The following is a 6,000-nucleotide window of genomic DNA, read 5'->3' on the forward strand; positions in this document are numbered from 1 at the left end:
GGGAGTGTACAACCGGATTGTTACATTTCGAACAGTGACCATGACGAAAACAACGAGTCCCTTTATGACATAGTTTGTACATCTCAATTGTCAGTAGAAACCACATTTGTTTAAGCAAGTCAGCCATATCAGCTATGTTTTTTTAAAGGCAGCAAATGAGGCTGAATGAACTATTTCACTGCCAGATAGCCAGGTGTAGCAGTGGTAAGATGTTGGGCCAGCAGTTTGTGGTTACCGTTTGTCACTGTTATAGTGCAATTAATGTATTGTTTAGTGTTGTGTAGTGGCTTTGCTGGCATGCTTACATTTTTTGGGGGCCCACCAAGATTTTTATGCAAAAAAAAAATCACAGCTGGGTATTACGCAAGATTAAATTTAGATCTTCAGTTAGGTGGTTAAACGATGTTGGTACTTTGACTTCCTTTGTTAGGTGGAGGGGAGTCTGGAAGGGCATCTAGGAATCTTTGGGTTGTCTGAGAATTTCTAGCACGGCTTTTGATGATCCTTGATTGGGGTCTGAGCAGATTATTTTTTGCGATGCAAATGTAAAAATGGTGGTCCGATAGTCCAGGATTATGAGGAGAAACATTAAGATCACAATATTTATTCCACGGGACAAAACTAGATCCAGGGTATGAGTGTGGCAATGAGTAAGTCCGGAGACATGTTGGACAAAACCCAGAGTCGATGGCTCCGAAAGCCTTTGAGTGGGTCTGTGGACTTTTCCATATGACTATTGAAGTCACCAAAAATGTATATTATCTGCCATAACTAAACTCAGCAAAAAAAGAAATGCCCCTTTTTCAGGGCCCTGTCTTTTGACGATAATTCGTAAAAATCCAAATAACTTCACAGACCTTCATTGTAAAGAGTTTAAACTCTGTTTCCCATGCTTGTTCAATGAACCATAAACAATTAATGAACATGCATTTCTGGAACCGTTGTTAAGACACTGAAAGCTTAGAGACGGTAGGCAATTAAGGTCACAGTTATGAAAACTTAGGACACTAAAGAGGCCTTTCTACTGACTCTGAAAAACACCAAAAGAGAGATGCCCAGGGTCCCTGCTCATCTGCGTGAACGTGCCTTAGGCATGCTGCAAATAAATTGCAAAGTCCGTACTGTGAGATGCCTAAGACAGCGCTACAGGGAGACAGGACGGACAGCTGATCGTCCTCGCAGTGGCAGACCACGTGTAACAGCACCTGCACAGGATCAGTACATCCAAACATCACACCTGCGGGACAGGTACAGGATGGCAACAACTGCCCGAGTTACACCAGGAACGCACAATCCCTCCATCAGTGCTCAGACTGTCCACAATTGTTTCAGAGAGGCTGGACTGAGGGCTTGTAGGCCTGTTGTAAGGCAGGTCCTCACCAGACATCACCGACAACAATGTCGCCTACGGACACAAACCCACCGTCACTGGACCAGACAGGACTGGCAAAAAGTGCTCTTCATTGAGGAGTCGCTGTTTTGTCTCGCCAGAGGTGATGGTCGGATTTGCGTTTATCTTTGAAGGAATGAGCGTTACACCGAGGCCTGTACTCTGGAGCGGGATCGATTTGGAGGTGGGGGGGTCTGTCATGGTCTGGGGCGGTGTGTCACAGCATCATCGGATTGAGCTTGTTGTCATTGCAGGCAATCTCTTTTTGCTGAGTTTACAAGTTCTGATGGGAACTCGATGAGGAACACTGTATACGGCCCAGGAGGCCTGTAAACAGCAGCTATACAAAGTGATTGAGTAGGCTGCATAGATTATGACTAGAAGCTCAAAAGGACAGTCATTTATTTGATTTTTTTGTACATTTTTATTTGCTGTCGTAAATGTTAGCAACACATCCGCCTTTGCGGGATGCGTGGGGATATGGTCACTGTTGTAAACAGGAGGAGAGGCCTCATTTAACACAGTAAATTCATCAGGCTTGAACCATGTTTCAGTCAGGCCAATCACATGAACAGTGATTAGTTTATTGACTATGACTGCCTCACAATCTCTTTCAATAATGACAGGAATGGAAGAGGTCTTTTTTCCAGTGAGATTGCTAAGGCGAACACCGCCATGTTTTTGTTTTGCCCAATCTAGATTGAGGCACAGACACGGTCTCAATGGGGATAGCTGAGCTGACTACACCGACTGTGTTAGTGGCTAACAGCCTGCTGCCTGGCCTGCACCCGATCTCATTGTGGTGTAAGAGCCCTGTCTATGTCGATAGATAAGATGAGAGCACCCCTCCAGCTAGGATGGAGTCCGTCACTCCTCAGCAGGCCAGGCTTGATGGTTCCAGAAAGAGGACCAATTATCAAAAGAAAATCTATTTTGGGAGGGGCAGAAAACAGTTTAACCAGCGATTGAGTTGTGAGACTCTGCTGTAGAGCTCATCACTCCCCCTAATTGGGAGGGGGTCAGAGACAATTACTCGATGCCGACACATCTTTCTAGCTAATTTACATGCTGAAGCTATGTTGCACATGGTGACCTATGACTATCATCCTAACATTGTTGGTGCCGACGTGGATTACAATATCCCTATACTCTCTACGCTTGCCAGTTTTAGCCTTAGCCAGCACCCTCTTCAGATTAACCTTTACGTTGGTAGCACTGCCCCCTGGTAAACAGTGTATGATCGCTGGATAATTATTTTTAAGTCTAATATTGTGGGTAATGGAGTCACCAATGACTAAGGTTTTCAATTTGTCAGAGCTAATGGTGAGAGGCTTCTGTGGGTCAGACCACGTAACAGGTGAAGGAGAGACCTGAGAAGGCTCGGCCTCTGACTCTTTTCTGAATGGGGACAACCAGTTGAAAGTTTTTGTCGGCTGAATGACCAACATTGGTTGAGCATGCTGACAAGTATTTCTTTCCAGAAGCCTTGAGAAAATAGTCCGGCTGCGGGTACTATGCAGGGGGATTTATATTACTATCTATACTTACTGGTGGCACAGACTTTCATTCTTTCTTGCACTTGCATAACGATTGCATCTGAAGGTCACTCCAAAACGGGCAGTTTTGTCACAACACAATGCCACAGATGTCTCAAGATGAGGGAACGTGCAATTGGCATGCTGACTACAGGAATGTCCACCAGAGCTGTTGCCACAGAATTGAATATTGTCTCTTCCATAAGCCGCCTCCGTTTTAGAGAATTTGGCAGTACGTCCAAAAGGCCTTATAACCACAGACCACGTGTACCCATGCCAGCCGAGGCCCTCCACATCCGGCTGCTTCACTTGTTGGACCCGGACAGCTGATGAAACTGTGGGGTTGCACAACCAATCAAATTTATTTATGAAGCCCTTCTTACATGAGAATTTCTTCACAACCTGTCAGAAAGCGTCTCAGGGAAGCTCATCTGCATGTCACCACCAGGGTCTTGACCTGACTGCAGTTAGGCATTGTAACCGACTTTAGTTGGCAAATGCTCACCTTCGATGGCCGCTGGAGAAGTGTGCTCTTCACGGATGAATACCGGTTTCAACTGTACCGGCATGTATGGGTGACAGCATGTATGGGTGAGCGTTTTTCTGATAATGTTATGAACAGAGTGCCCCATGGCGGCGGTGGGGTTACGGTATGGGGAGGCATAAGCTATGGACAACAAACACAATTGCAATTTGAATGCAGAGATACCGTGACAAAATCCAGAGGCCCATTGTCATGCCATTCACCTGCCGATATCACCTCATGTTTCAGCATGATAATGCACAGCGCCATGTCCCAATGATCTGAACACTATTCCTGGAAGCTGAACATGTCCCAGTTCTTCCATGTCCTGCATGCTCAGACATGTCACCTATTGAGCATGTTTGGGATGCTCTTGATCGTGTACGACATCGTGTTCCAGTTCCCGCCAATATCCAGCATCTTTGCACAGCCATTGAAGAGGAGTGGGACAGCATTCCACAGGCCACAATCATCAGCCTAAACAAACCCTGTGCAAAGGATGTCCAGCTGCATGAGGCAAATGGTGGTCACACCAGATATAGACTGTTCTGATCAAAACTAAGAGAAACTTCAGTCCTGGTGACCTTGTGGTCATCGTCGATGACACCGCCCCAAGGCACTCTTGGCTAATGGGGTGTGTGGTGGAGGCTTTGCCATGGGCCAATAGTCTTGTCCGGAGCATCATGGTTAAGACCAAGACCAAGACCAATAAACTCTGTCTGCTCCTTGAGGCGGAGGAGTGAGACACACACACACAGTGCTCCATCTTTGAATCATGTGCACCTCTGATTCGTTGATGTCGTACTCTTACATTTTTGGACGTCAAATGTTGACATTTTTTGGAAGTTGAACACCTGAACACTTCAACTCAGACAGATCTATGGACTCTTTTCCTCTCTTCCTTGTATATAGCTTGTATATAGCTATGAACTGTAATAGTGCTCTGGTATAGAATGTTTTGTGTATTGGCTCTACGTTTGAATATTAAGTCATTGTTGTGCATTCAGTGCAGTTAACAATTAGGGGCCGGTATGTTAGAGCCGATTTGGACATATTTGTATAAAAGACAGAACATACAGAGCTCCATGTACGTTTGTGTAAATATATGAAATATGAATGTACATGATGAAATATTAGGTACCTACCTTTATGATGTATGATGTACCTGATTGAGATGTATTCCTTTGTTGTTAGTTTTTGGCCCCCCCTCTTGCTCATTCATTGTACTGTGGTAAGTGTGTTAGGATAAAGGCAGGAAGTTGGGCCTTCGGGGGGAGGAGTCCTAGCTAGATGTGGGTATAGTCTTTTGACCAGACAGACATACAAACAGGTCATATTATGTATTTTCCATGTCAAGTAATCTCTGCTTTAAGTTGATTGAAGAATCATATTTTTATTAGATGAGAATAAACCTTTTTGTTGCACCATATCCCTGGATCTCATTGAATGTTTTGGGAGTTTGGAAACCTTGAGTGTGGACTGTATGCATACGAAACAACCCCTCTTCAGGCTAGCGCAGTGGCTATGGTAAAGAGGAAAGGAAGCCACTACACACGCCTCTACCCTTTTTCTTTTAAAGGTATCTGTGACCAACCGATGCATATCTGTATTCCCAGTCCAGAAATCTATTAGATTAGGACCTAACGAATTCATTTCAATTGACTGATTTCCTGTAACTCTATGAAAAATCTTTGAAATTGTTGCATGTTTATTTTTGTTCTGTGTAGTTTTGCTCATATTAAGTATGAGTTTTAAATCAGTAAGAGCTTCCTGCACAACTGCTAAATCGGACTGTAGCCTTGTCACAGCCAGGTCAGCAGTTTGAGTACATAAGTATGATACGCATATAATAATTATATATATTTTTTAAACAGATTGAGCAATATAAATTTTATATATAGTGAAAAGAGCAGGTCCTAGTATCTACCCCTGCGGAACACCTTTATGTACTTCAAGAAATTCTGACTTAAAACCATCAATCACAATGAGTTCTGTCACTAAGATGAACAGGTGTCAGAGTTCAGGCCAATCGAGGACAACTGGTATAATAAAATGGCATGATCAACAGTACTGTAGGCCTACAGTATTCACTATGGGACCTTCAGAGACCATTTTTTCTTTCAACCTTTTTGACAGCCTCTGCTTAAGACTCTCTGAACTGCCCTTACTTTGTTTCATGTTCTCTTCCACAGTTACAACACATTGCTCCTTGTTTATTCTCTTCTGCTAAACAGTCTCCATCATCATAATCTTTCCCACAGCTTGGCTTCTCCCATGTGCAGACACTCGCTACATGTCCAAACATTTTACAGCAGTTACATTGTAAAGGCCTGGATATAAAGGCTCCCATAAGATAGTAGACCTATCCCAGCTCCACTCGGGTAGGGAGACACTACGCATAAAAAAATAAAATAAAAAACTGGAAAAACTTCATGCCATTTACCACACAATTCGTCCTTCGTGCATCAACAACTCCCGTTCGGATTTGGGAGAGGCGAAGGTCGAGAGCCATGCATCCTCCAAAACCACGACCCGCCAAGCAGCACTGCTTC

This window comes from Oncorhynchus clarkii, chromosome 5 (genome assembly GCF_045791955.1).
Source record: "Oncorhynchus clarkii lewisi isolate Uvic-CL-2024 chromosome 5, UVic_Ocla_1.0, whole genome shotgun sequence".
Classification (NCBI taxonomy): Eukaryota; Metazoa; Chordata; class Actinopteri; order Salmoniformes; family Salmonidae; genus Oncorhynchus; species Oncorhynchus clarkii.